Source organism: Fukomys damarensis, unplaced genomic scaffold (genome assembly GCF_012274545.1).
Source record: "Fukomys damarensis isolate Sample0158 unplaced genomic scaffold, DMR_v1.0_HiC HiC_scaffold_14, whole genome shotgun sequence".
In the NCBI taxonomy this organism is placed as follows: Eukaryota; Metazoa; Chordata; class Mammalia; order Rodentia; family Bathyergidae; genus Fukomys; species Fukomys damarensis.
Genome location: NW_022900926.1, coordinates 69,791,905 through 69,805,623, shown reverse-complemented (window position 1 = coordinate 69,805,623; position 13,719 = coordinate 69,791,905). Strand labels below are relative to the sequence as shown.

Below are 13,719 nucleotides of genomic sequence, written 5' to 3'. Positions count from 1 at the left end.
TTGCCTGCACTCTTGAGGGTTGAGAAGAGTTGTGCAGGGAAAGCACCTTAGCTGTGCTCCACCTAAGCATGTAGGAAACAGACCCTAACTGGTCAACTGAGGCAGCATTGGGTGGGATTCTTGGAGATGTTACTCCGCGTCCCTGAGCCTTGACTTTCATGAAGGTAAAGTGGGAATGATAGCAAATGCACCTCCCAGGACTGTTGGGAGCCCTTGGTGAGGAGTTGTTACTGTGATGGCCTCTCAAAGGCTGTACGCACTATCCTGAAAGCAAGGGGGAAGATTCTGGGGGCTGGAGAGGTTTATTTCCCGACTCCCAACACCTCTGCAGCCCCACCCCAATCATCTGCATTTCTCTGTAACTGCCTCCAGCGCGTTCAGACAGACCTTTCTCCTTTCTGGGGTCTAGGACACTCTCTCAAAACAGTTTACATCCTCAGGCTGCTTTTCAGGAGTGGCCCCAGCAGACTCCTAGAAGGAGCCATCTCCTTCCCTCAAGATTTATAGAGGAAGAAAGAAGGCCCAGCTAACAGCAATTAAAGCAGCACTGCAGTGCTTGATGCTCTCCTCACAAGACCCTTAGGCCTTGAGTCCCAGAAACAGTTGTAGAGAGATGGGAGAAAATCTTCCCTTGTTCCTCTCCCCAGCAGACAAGAGAGAGAGAGAGTTCTACAGGTTGTATTTGACCTGGAACCTTCAAGGCTTTCCCAATTCGTTTAAGGACATCTAAGAGGAATGAAAAGCATTTCCCTCTTCCCCTCCCTTGTTTTCCCTCTTCTTTCCCGCCTATGCCATCCTTCTTTCCTCTTCTGTTCTCACTTCCTAACACCAATAGCTTTTTCAGATTATCCTGGTACCACGTATCTCTCAAAGAATGCTGTTTTCCCCTACACTTAAAAGGTTATTCTAATAATAGTTTTGAAGCATAAAGTTCAAGGCCAAGGTAGTAAGTACTTTTTTAAATTTAAAAAATACTTTCTTCTTTTTAATCAAAAATTACTCATGCTCATGGAAAAAAGCAATCAAATAGCCCATGTGTATATAGAACATAAAACCTTCTACTATGTTTCCCTCAAATCTCTTTCCTTAAAGTGACCACCACTAAGCAGTCTGACATGCATCCTTCCAGACATTTCTTTCTTTTTCTTTTCTTTATTTTTTTGGTAGTGGGATCACACTTGGGACCTTGAGCTTGCAAGGCAGGCTGCGGAACTGCTGAGCTAAAACCCAGCCCTTTCGAGACATTTCTGAATGGACCATTTGACAGGTATATAGTAATTGCATACAATGTCCCAGGCAGTGTGCTGCGTGCTGGGTGCTATTGGCAACCAAACATAAATCCACATACTGTACATGCAAATTTTTGTGTATCCATCATATATATTGGCAAAGCTTCTCAGCCTTTTGGCTAAGATCAAGTGTATCGTATATATTGGCAAATACAAGATAACATTTACTAAGTAATAGCTCAGAGCCATTTCTCCAAGTTAATATGTAGAAATAAGTATACATATTATGATTTTTCACAACTATATAGTATTCCGGTAGAAAGATATGCCAAAATGTTTATTACTTGCATTATGCTATTTTAAAAACCACCCACATTTCCTTTGCTTATAGAATGTCGAACAACCAGCTTCAAGTACCGTGCTTGAGCAGCAACTGGCACAGTCAGGATGGGTGCTCTAGGGTCTGTCCCCTATGTGAGGGTGGGGAGACAGCCAGCTGTGTGGGCTGCCCATCACACCTCTTAACCAGCAGACAAGTCCAGCAGCAGAGGCCCAATATCAGGAGCCCAGCCAGCCAGTGGTATGGCTGAGTGCACACCCAGACGGTCTGAATTCAAAGCTGCTGCCACCAAGGCTCCCATCACCCCCTGCTGTCCTCAGAGTCTCAGTGTGTTTATAAACACACACATTGCTGTGGTATCCCTCCTCCAGCACCAGCTTTGTGCTGTAAATTGTGTAGGCTACTGATTAAACAATGGGAAAGGAATGAAAGGAAATAAACTTGAGGTCATGAAATAGGAAGCCAGAGAGAACTCTGTGGGGGTGGGGTTAGGGTGGAGGGGTCTGGGCAGTAGGCCCCCTCTGGTTAAGGGCAGCAGATGCTGAGGTTTTAACAGCTGCTGGAGAAAGGAAGTTGCTCCCTATTCTTCCCCACTATCTGCCGGGTTTCCTTGTTTGAAGCGGCTGATGAGTAAGCAGACTTCACACCAAGTTCAGTTTCTTTCCCAGCAGCGTGGGCACTGCAGTCACTGGGGGGTCCCAGGCACTCCTCCGCGCAGTTTCCTAGCTGGGTGGTGAAAACAAAAATGCAGCCTAATTGGTCCCTGGCTCTTTCTAGTGAATGAAGGAGGTTTCTGTTTTAAGAAATAAAGTGACTTAGCTGTTGATTCACTGCCCACAGGGAGATTTCTGAGCACAGGCTCCCTAGCCTCCGCAGAGATTTGCATACAACTTCCACTTCCTGCTTCAGAGCCTGTTCTACAACTTACCTGGCCCTGGACAGGGCAAAGGAGGTGGAGAGCAACCCGAGGTGGAGACAGGAGAGACTCAGAAAGCACGACCACCCCCGACCCCTGTCTATCTATCTGTCCCTGGTGGGTTTAAGGTGAGTGATCCCGCCCTGTCTGATTTCTTAACCACTGACCCACTTTCCAAAACACTATTTTCTCTTTGCTGAAATATTCTGCCCCTAATTTCCTCAGCCCTACCCTCTCTCTTCACTCTTGTTTGTATGGGGACAGACTCGGGCTGAGAAAATGATAGTAAGTTTCTGAAGCAAGAATGTGTTGCTGGATTAGTGTTTTGGGCCAGCAAACCAAGATTTAACTCTTGGAAGAGAGGAAGCCCACACACTGCCGTGATTCCAAGCTGCTTGGGAACCTTTCGGGTATTTGCTGGCCCCTCAAGTTTTGATCAAGGCTTGAAACTCCACTGCTCCAAGGAGGGACCCTCCAAGTAAGTTTTCAGCCCCGGGACATGTCAGTGGTAGAATGGAAAGGTCAGCTCCCAAATTTTCTCTATCCTAGTCTCATGCAAAGGGAAAGAAAATCCACACATTCTTGTCAGGACAGCCCACTGAGCTCTGGACTGGTTGTGAGCCTTCCCTGTTTTCTCTGCAGTCCTGTTCTCCTCAGACTTTTGTGGACCCTGGATAGAGCATTGTGGGGACGCCAGTGGAAAAATGTTGTACTTGGTATGACAAGCTGAACAGGCCTCTTGTGATGTCCAGGTTCAAGGTGCTATCTTCAAATAGGTAGATTTTTCTTTTTCAAAATGGGAGAAAATAGGCCAAATAATTTAAAAAGAAGACAGGAAGCTTGGATCGAATTTCTCACTGTACTTTGTGTGGTTCCATCTCTTACACAATTCACTTTAGCTCCCCTGGGCCTGGATTTCTTCATCCGTATAGTGTGTGTGTGTGTGTGTATGTGTTTACTAGCATGATTATGTTTAAATTCCTTTCTGACCAAACACGGCTGGGCAGAGGCAGAGGGATAACCTTAATGGGTGGTCTTAGAAGGCTTGTTTTGCTTACTGGTTATTACCTATATAAATTTTACCTTCTACTTCTAGTTGGTGGGGCCCTGGAGAAAAAAGACTTTGTTTCTTAATACTTTTCTGGGTGCCAGAATCTCCCCTACTAGCAAAGAGCACATACTGCAAGTCACATACAGGATGCCTCGTAGATGCCCCAGCTTCTTCCCACAACAGCCTCTTTGATTTCTGTTTCCCTCATCTGCTCTCTAGGCCAAAGGTAAAGCAGCAGTCAGGCTGAGCTGTTGGTAGAAGCTGGTTCTGCAGAGGGCTGCTAAGAGCTGGGGTCTTATTATTGGTTCTAGCCAGATATGAGGAAATGGAGGATTTCTTGACTTGGTTTGTGTCCCGTTTGGGTTTCCCAGGAAGCATTGCCCATCCCATGCATTTGCTCACAGAGTCAAAGGAGGCTGGAGAGCTGCAGGCAGGCACGCTCAGTGCCAGAAATCAGAGACTGACTTAGCTGGAGCGCGAAACATCTCCCAATGGGACAGTCAGTGTGTGGGGCCTTTAATGGGAGGGGACAGGAAACAGTGAAACAACCTCTCGCCATGTCAGGGTATGACGATGATCAGACTCATTGTTAGATAGATGGCAGATACACGGAATCTTTAACCTTTTCCAAACCACTGCCTTTTAAAAATGTGTTATTGTTTATTTAGGGCAATTTCTCTCTGTCAGTACGGTTCCAACAGGCTCTGGCTGACTGGGATGGGCTGACTCAGGGATTTTGGTCTTGCTGAACTGCTGTGGACTATCAAAGGCCTCGTAGCGTCCTTGTCGCATTTTTAGATGTTTCTGTTTAGTCCTCTGGGATAAGAACGCAGTAATTTCTGGGCGTTTCACTTGTGGTGAATTCCTAATTTTACTTTCAAATAACAATGCATCATTATCTGAAATCAGGCTGGCTGTTGCCAGCCTTGGGTCCGTGGTCGAGGCCCCACCCACCACAGTCTCTTAATGTCGGGCTGCCACTTCCAGTCCTTCCATGCTGGTGTCAGGAGGAGAATGCCACCACTCTGCTCTTTTCCAGGGATGGGTTAACGAGGAGCAGGGTCTGGTTAATATATCACAATGTTGGAGGGAAAGCTTCCTAACTCCGATCTCATTTTCAAAAATGCAGACAGAAAATGTTACAGCCTGCTTGTACCAGGACTGAGGAGTTAGTGACTTTCAAATGTTCTGAAAATTAAAAGAGGAGAATCATATTTGCAGGCATTTTTTTTAACAGGCACTCAGCAAGATAGATGATGGTGAGGTAGTTTGTCTAAATTAGATCAATGTTTTACACATCACAGAATGGAAATCTCAGATATATCGTGAATTCAAATCATTTTTCTGCTGCAGGCAATTTTTAAAGTGTACATATATCAATTGCAGGCAACTGCTGCAGCAAAAAACAAGAGCACAGACGAAGCACATTAAACTTTAAATTCCTTTCAGATCTAACTAAACGACCCCTAATATTTGATCACATTTTCTTATCAAAACAATCCAGCAGGCCTTCTGTGAGAAAGCATCTAAATGAGGGCTGGAATCAAGACAGTGTCCCCTGGGTCTCTCCGGTTTCTTCCCAGTGCCTTGTCACCAAGCTATTTTTGGTTGGTGAAACCCAGGCTGTCCTTCTCCCTCCGACATTCATGTCTCACGCCCAGCCAGCCTCCCGGAACACCCGCGTACTCAGAGGCCTGGCTGCTCAGTTCTCTCTGCCCATGTGCACACGTGCACACAGAGGTGCGCACAGACCTTCCTGGAGAAAGGGAACTAACTGTACACGATGACGTAGCGTGGTCTTGCAGGCATGCAGTCACGCTTGGAGCTGTGGCGATTTGACTTGGCTCCCTGGTGAGGCAGCTGAAATCAAGCAGGTGGGCAGGGATGGAACTGACTGGAGCCCTTGCCTGTGGGCCCCCCAGCACGCCAAGGACGGGGCCTGCTTGGGCCTTGGCAGGTCCTTGGTGAGGAAAGAAACTTGGCTGTCCTGTGCTACCTTGCTGTCCTGTGTCCAGGGTTCTGTGTTTTTTTCCTTTTCCTCTCCCAGGGTCAGTAGGTCTCACTCATGTCCCTGAACTTTCTTCCTACTCTGAGCTGTCTGCCCACACTCTTCCTGGTCACGGGGCTTACCCCATCATGGTCGGACCTTTTGCCTGGATTCAGATTTTCCCCTCTTTCAACTAATGCTTCTCATACCCATAACCCATACAAACTACAAGTCAAATAAGTCTCCTACACCAATATACGGCAAATGAAAACTCCACTTCCCTCACTTCTCTCTTTTCCACACTGCTCTCTGCTTTTCCATCCCTTCCTTCCTTTAGTCTGTGGGAAGGACTAAATTGAGGATCATAAATGTGTGCTTAGGGAAGCTATCTTATTTGAAAGAAAAAAAAAATACAATGACAACAGAAGAACACAGGCTGGTTTGCAGTTGTTCTCTTACGTGTTTTTTTACCAGCTTCCAACGTGGCAGTCAGTCTGTTCCCACTTGTCCATCTCCCCCTCCCCAAGCAGCTTGGAGGAGTCCCAGTTCCTCCGGCTGGGTAAGCTCTGCCACCCGGTGCGCAGCCCTCACATGGGACTTCTATGCGGGGTTATGTCCAGGGGCCAGTCAGTGGTCCTTTGTCTCTAGGGTTCCTATTACTTCAAATCCTTTCACAACCTAATGGAGGAAATCCCCAGACCAGGACATTCTACAAGTAAACGTAGTACTATTTGTTCACAGAGGTGTAAATCTGAGCCAAGAGGTTCACTCAAAAGCAACCTTCTGGGTGGGGTGGAACATGCCTGTCATCTCAACTACTCAGGAAGCTGAGGCAGGAGGACTTCAAGTTTGAGGCCAGCCTGGGCGACTTAGTGAGACCCTATCTCAAAATAAAATTTTAAAATAAAAAGGGTCAGGGATGTAGCTCAGTGATACAATGCTTTCCTAGTATGTCCAAGATCCTGGGTTCAATGCCTAGTACAACAACAATTTCCACTAAGTGGACCAATATTATGGAAAGTTTGCATGCATTTGGGCTGTGAGCAGAAAACATTAATGAGTATACAGGTTTTAGTTTTTAAATTCGTGGCTTTAAGGCACATTAAAAGAAGTTAATCCCAGGGAATTAAATAAGACCTTGAAATCTAAAATTGAAAGTGTCTGATCCAAATTGGATCTGAGGAGCCTTGTACCTGTAAGTTTATGTTTTTATTTGTTCTACCCACCTGAAATAGTAATGCTGTGAATTTATAGGAGTCTTCAGCCCTATTATTGGTCCACCCAAAAATACTAGGAAAAAAAAAATACAACCAGTTGGTAAACATCCAGCCTTGATTATCTGGGAGCTGTTAATGTGGTTTATTAATTACTCAGGCTGCTCGCTCCTGGCCTTCCCCTATTCCTGCCTCTGCTATCTGTCTTCTTGCAGGGACGGATCACCTTCATTATGTCCCAGCCGTCCTTGCTTCAGAGGCGTCCCTGGAAGATATCCCCTCTCCAAATACATCACCATTTATCATCACCTTTTGTTTGTGCTCTGTCAACAAGTTTTCAATTTATTTTGAATTCAGTTTATGATTAAAATTTAATGAGATCCAATCAAGTGCTTCGAATCAAGATGCCTCTGCAGTGTCACCGTATCCTCTGTTATAATAGCGTGAAGGAAGTTTTCCAGCCTGGCAATGCTTTATAGAACACAGGTGACCTGTGCCACACCCCTCGGTGTCAAGGTGAATTGTTCTGAAATATGCTTATTCCAGAAGGTGCTAGGAGTTCTGTGCTTCCCTCAGACCCTTTCTCTCTCCCAAATAGCTGTACTTGTCTGTCCTCCCAGCTAGGATATAAGCAATTCAGTGCACAGGCTCTGGGGCTGGATTGCTTGGATTTGAATCCCAGCTATGCTATCTATAACCTTGTCATCTTGAGAAAGCTACTTAACCTCCCTGTGTCTCAGTTTCCCCATCTATAAAATGAGGCCAACAGTAGTACTTATCAGCTAGGGCCACTGTATTAGATCATTTAATGTTTGTTTAACACGTGGGTTGATATTTCACACACAGAAACCATTCAACAAATATTAACATGATTGCTCACAAAGGGCATTTCTTAAGTAGATCCATTTCATTAGGTTTGCATTTTGAAATATCAGCATAGTTTATTGCAGTGGTTGATAAACTACAACCCTAGAGGCAAAGGTAGTCCATGATCTGAGAACCACTTTAGGATTTCATCTATTTGCTCACTTATTTTGCAGTACTACAGCTCAAACGCAGTGAGCATGCTAGGCAAATGCTGTACCATGAAGCTACATCCCAGCCCTCATTTTTACATTTAAAAAGTCTTGTGAAGAAAAAGAAGGAGGAGAAGAGAGGAGGAGGAGGAGGAGAAAGGGAAGAGGCAGAGAAAGAGGAAGAAAGGAAGAGGAGGAGGAGAAACAACAACAACAGTAAGGAAGAAGAATATGAGATAGTGACAGGCTCTGGCCCATAAAGCATAAACTATTTAGTGTTCGGCCTTTGATAGGGAAAGTTTGCCAACTGGCAATGTGTGTGGTTTAGTTGAAAGAGCTAGGAGGTGTAGGCTAGATCTACCTCCATCAGTTACTGGTTGTGCCACTTTGGAATAGCTACTGTGTCTAAGCCTCTGTAAAATAGGAATGGCAAAACAGTATGTACCTCTCACCCTGCCTGTAGCACAGTCTTGTTTTAATAACCAAATAAAATGATGTGAATTAAATGTGCTGGAAAGAATTCCCATAGCAACTTGCTGGTTAAAAGGATGTGGTCTTCACACAGGTGGTTCATAGGAGATTATTAACGGCTGGGTATAAAACCAGGTGACAAAGCCAAACCACTCTCTGCAGTAAACATAATAAAATAGCCCTTGGTTTTAAAGAGCATGATATGGATTTTAAGAGCAGGATTAAGAACATTCGGCACCATTTAAACTTCTTTTATCCTCATAATACCCCTAGGAGAGCAAGTATTGCTATTTTCCCCTTTTTGCATATGAGAAAAGTGAGGCCCAGAGAAGTTAAATAATGTTGTCAAGGCCATACATCTACCAGTGCAGCTGGTAAAGGAAAGAACCCGAAGGGATCTAAATTCTGAGCCTATGTATTTAAGTGCTGTGTGTTTTCTCACACTGAAGAAATAGGTGTTGATTCAAGGTAAGGCTGTGTGGAAAGCAGGAGCCACAGTTGACTGTGAACGCGTGGACATTAGGTCTGTAAAAGTGTGCTCTGAGAGAGGACTGTTAACAGGTGAGGCTGAATATCAGTGAACCTACAGAAAGGGAGACAGCCTCATAGGAGAAAAAGAAGCTTCTTGATGAACCATGAGAGCAGAAAGGTGGTATTGTGAGGACCGAGTCTGTTTTGAGGCCCTAAGAATGGAAAGCAGAACATGCTAGAGGAGGTAAAGGATGCTAAGAAAAGACACGAGCAGCCTTGGAGGCAGTTCACAGAAGATGACCGAGCTAGGTGCAGACCAAATGGGGTGGGAGTATGGGAAATCCTGAGTGTGACACCAGGGGAACGTTACCACAGAGGATGTCAGAACTGCTGACGTTGGGTAAGATCTCATGTGCAGAGCTAGGCTGCTGGGGGTGGGGCAGGGTAAAGGAACTGGGAGAAAGGTCTCCAGTTTGAGGAGGTGAAAAGGAAGCCAAAGCTAGAGACTTGGGGAAAGATAGAGAAACTGAAGAAAGAATTTAGTCAGAATAGTGGTCAGAATCCAAGAGCTGAAACCATCGCTCTCGAGCCAGTCGGCAGTGCGATTACAGAGAACATCTACCATCTTTAGGGTCAGATCAGAAGGACTGTAAACCAGTCTGGGGCACTGGCGTCTGGTCATAGTTTGTGGGGTAGGGGCTGGACCCTAACCACCCCATGGAAAAGGTCCTTATCCTCAGCCAAATGGTTTTTGTATCCTAAGGCACAAGTTCACTGTCTCCTGGGGTATTTCACGCATTCCTCATCCACATCATTTCTTAGTCTTTGTGAACACCAGGATCAATAGTGGAGCTCTTCATTTTTAATAAAGATGTATAGGCACTGGGCGCAAAACTGGAAAGGTATAAACTGCTCTGAAAAGCACCTCTCCCTCCTGGCCCAGTCCAGTCATCTTGTTCCCTTCCCAGCGTCAAGTACTGCTCCTAATTTCTTTTTTTTTTTTTTTTTTTCTGTTCTGTCCCTAATTTCTAAGTGATGACATATGCATATATCTTGCATCACACTAAGAGTGACATGCTCAACTCACCATCCTGCCCTTTTTTAAAATTTAAAATAAATATTGGTGCTGCTTCCGCTTCAGCTTGCACAGTTCTTCCTCTTTCTTTTTTAAAAGATGCAGGGTGTCCATTGTCTAGATATACTATCGTTTTCAAATCCATTGTTTTGGTCATGTGGGTTGTTTCTAGTCTTTGCTTCATGAACATTGCTATAATGACTCTCTTCACAGCTTCTTCATATCACATATTGTAGACTTAACCTCCGTGCAGGAATTCTAAGAAGTGAAATTACCACCTCCAAAACCGTAGCTTCACCAAACCGTATAGATTTCACTCTCCTTGGCAATGCAGGAGGGAAACTCATGGGCTTAAGTGTGGTGCTGTTATGCCCAAGTCACGAAGTCCCCAAAGACCACCAAGGAGTCACGTCCGATGCAATTACAAGAGGAGTTTATTGCAAGCTCGAGCCTGGACCCTCAGGTGTCACCGTCACAGCGGCTTCAGGCCGAGAGCCCAGATCCATCTTTGAAGCAGGATTATATAGGGTTAGGGAGACTCTTCCTTTTTATAGGTCCTATTTTTAGCTCTCTCTTACTATTGGATATTTGAGGGGTACTGGGAGGGCACTTACTGGAAAATTACTAATACGTACGTTCAGAGAATCAATTCCTTTTTTTAAAGAACATCTGATTAAACTAATTAACAAAGACTACATGTGTAAGCGATGATATCAGCAGGTGGCTACCTATGTCAGCTATGACTAATGTTGGCTAAATCAAATTATCTTAAGAAGGGAGAATTCGTCTTTGGAGAATACAAAGAGGAACAGAAACACAGGGTGGAAGCTTAAGACAAAGCTGCCTAAAAAGAGGAACAGAAACACAGGAAGACTGTCATACAGAATCGAATTATACAGAATGGAATTTTTGCAGCTCTATTCTGGGCAAGGAGCGCAGAGGGAGCCCACCTTGACCTGAAAATTTGGTCCTTACAGTGCTCAAGCATCTGCACCAGGAGGCGCCTCAGAGGCACTGTGAGCCGGCATTGTTCCCGGGTTCTTCTTGTCCTCCTGCTCCCTATCTACTGCCAATGTTTTTTTTAAATTAAATTTATTGGTACAATTTAGGTATACGACACAGTTACATTCATCATTGGGATCTTGTACCTTTACATAACTTATCTTGGTTCTTATTTTTCCCCATTCCCCAGCCCTCCACCCTTCCCTGTTTACAAAGACTTTGTTTCCATGTTTTTTCCCTTTTCACATATTTTTTCTTCTCCCTTTTTACCTTTCCCCTACCCCTCCCACTTCCTCTACTCTTTTAGATCTTTTCTTCCTATGACACAATATCAATTATACATTTTGATCCTTATTTACACTTGTTTCACACCAGAGAAACTTCAGCATTTACACATGTAAATTTATTATTTCACTTAATTAATTTCACTTAAGAGTATGGTCTCAATGTGTATCCACTTACTTGTAAATATCTCTAGTTTCTCATTCTTTATGGCTGAGTAGTACTCCATTTTATTTTTTTAAAAAAGCACATCTTCTTTTTGCAGTCTCCAGTTGATAGACAATTGGGCTGTTTCCAAATTTTAGCTATTACAAAGTGTGCTGCTATAAACATGGGTGGGCATACATCGCTGTGGTAAGATTCTTTTAATTCTTTTGGGAAGATACCCAGCAGAGGAATAGCTGGATCAAATGGGACTTCTAATCTTAGTTGTTTGAGGTATCTCCATATTAATTTCCACAGTGGTTGCACCAGTCTGCACTCCCACCAACAATGGAGAAGGATTCCTTTCTCCCCACAACCCCGCCAGCATTTGTTCTTGGTTGATTTCTTGATAGCAGCCATTCTTTGTGGGGTGAGGTGGAATCTCAGTGTTGTTTTCATCTGCATCTCTTGAATGACCAGTGATGTCGAACATTTTTTCATATGTTTATTTGCTGCTTTTACTTGTTTTTCTGAGAAATGTCTGTTCATTTCAGATGCCCATCTTTGAATTAGGTCTCTATATTTGGGGGGATCTGATCTTTTTTACTTCTTTATATATTCTAGATAGTAGACCTTTGTTTGAGGAATAGCTGGTAAATGTTTTTTTACCACATTGCAGGTTGTCTCTTAGCTCTGCTGGTGATTTCTCTGGCAGTGCAGAAGCTTTTTAAAAAGATGAGATCCCAGTTGATTTTTTTGTACTAACTCCCATGCTACTGAGGTTTTGTTCATTAAGTCTTTTCCTATGCTAATGTCTTCGAGAGTTCTACTTAATTTATCTTCCAGCAAGTTTAGTGTTTCTGTTTTAATATTTAGATCTTTAATCCACTTGGATTTTAGTTTGGTGCATGGTGAAAAACATGGGTCTAGTTCTAATCTTTGGTGGGTTGAAATCCAGTTTTTCCAACACCATTTATTAAAGAGGCTATCTTTCCTCCAGTGAGGATGGGTGGCTCCTTTGTCAAAGATGAGGTAGCTGAGTACATCTGGAGTTGTTTCTGCATCTTCTGAATCCATTCCACTGATCCGCGGGTCTGTTTCTTTGCCAGTACCAAGCTGTTTTTATCACAGTGGCTTTGTAGTATAGTTTCAAGTTGGGGAATGTAATACCCCCTTGCCATGTCTCTGTTGCCACAGTTGGCTGTCATGGCCATTGTCCTCTAGCCCGACAGAACTCAACTTCTCACCAACTCCTGACTCAGAGGAGCTCAAGACTGTCCAGGTGCTGTGGGTGCTGGGCTCCTACATCCTAGTGGGCAGGTGCCCTATTGCCACAGGCTCAGTGCTTTCTACCCAGGTCAGGGCTGGAAAAGGGGCTTTGCTACCTCATTCGAGGCAGGCCCCACTGGCCCTCTGTCAGGGACTGGAGCACACCAGGGTGACAAACAAGTGGGCAGCATATGGAAAAGGCCTTGGAGAAAACAGGGAAAAGAGGTAGTGGAGAGATACTACTTTGTGTGTGTGTGTGTGTGTGTGTGTGTGTGTGTGTGTGTGTGTGTGTGTTTTCTTAAGTGTAGTATTTTTTAAATGTTTTACTAAAGATACAAGTGCATCTTGGACAAAACCCACTCATTTTCCTGTGGCCCTCTGATGTGCTCTGTGCCTGCCTGGGAAGGGTTAGTAGGGGCGGCTCACTAGTTCTGCAGGGGCCGGAGGCATGTGGTAGTGGTAGGTGGGCCTTGCTCTCCTATGTTGTAGACAAAGTTCTGTGGATGTGCAGACAGACCAACTCTCCTTGCATGGAGCTGAAGAGTAGGTGTCCCTGCATACTAGCTGGTGGAATCACTTTTATTCTGTGAGCATGGGCAAGACCTCTTAGGTATGACCCAGACTGCTTGATGGGCTTGGTGCTTGGCAGGCATTTCATAAATATTTGTGAGAGGAAGAAAGAGGGGAAAGGTCATCCATGTAGTTTAATTTTAAGAACCCTGGGGACTTGGCACACCAGGTACCACCTGCTCTCTCCCAGGGAGCCTGACATTCTGCCTTTCGGTGATCCTTCCACCTACACAGAGCTTCTGTGTTCTGAAATAGGCATCAATCGTTCATTCATTCAACAAATCTCTATCTAGTACCTACTCATGCCAGGTGCCATTTATAGATGCTGAGAGTGTTGCTGTCAGCAGAACAGTCAAATCTTATGCTTTCCTGAGATTTATGATCTGGAAAGGAGGAAGAGTAGTAAGCAAACAGGGAATATATTAAATATTTGTGTTTATAATGCACATGTGAGTAGTATATTATATGGTGGTAACTGTTAGGAAATAAGCGAAGAGAGAGCAAGCATTTGGAGAGGGTGCCATGGAGACGCCCCCCCAAGAAACGCAGCTGAGGAAAGACCTGAAGGAGAAAGGAAAAGAGCTATGTAGACATGTCAGGGAAGGGTATTTTAAGAAATACAAAGGCCCTGGGCCGGGGATTTAGCTCAGCGGTTCGGTGGCCTGCTTTGCAAGCGCAAGGA

At 44.5% G+C, this 13,719-nt stretch overlaps 1 protein-coding gene across 3 annotated transcripts in view; it reads left to right on the top strand.

Annotated features, from left to right (window-relative positions):
• The first annotated feature begins 2,154 nt into the window (after window positions 1–2,154).
• The window catches only part of Traf3ip2 (TRAF3 interacting protein 2), a 40,831-nt gene continuing 29,266 nt past the window's right edge, over window positions 2,155–13,719 (top strand). Inside the window, exons 1-2 of one of the 3 annotated variants that reach the window (XM_010630836.3) lie at window positions 2,155–2,199; window positions 2,410–2,613. The gene's annotated coding sequence lies outside the window, so the exon portion shown is untranslated. Of the gene's footprint in view, window positions 2,200–2,312; window positions 2,614–2,753; window positions 2,964–13,719 lie in introns of those variants that run through there. The other 2 variants (XM_010630835.3, XM_010630837.3) reach the window with 2 other exon arrangements.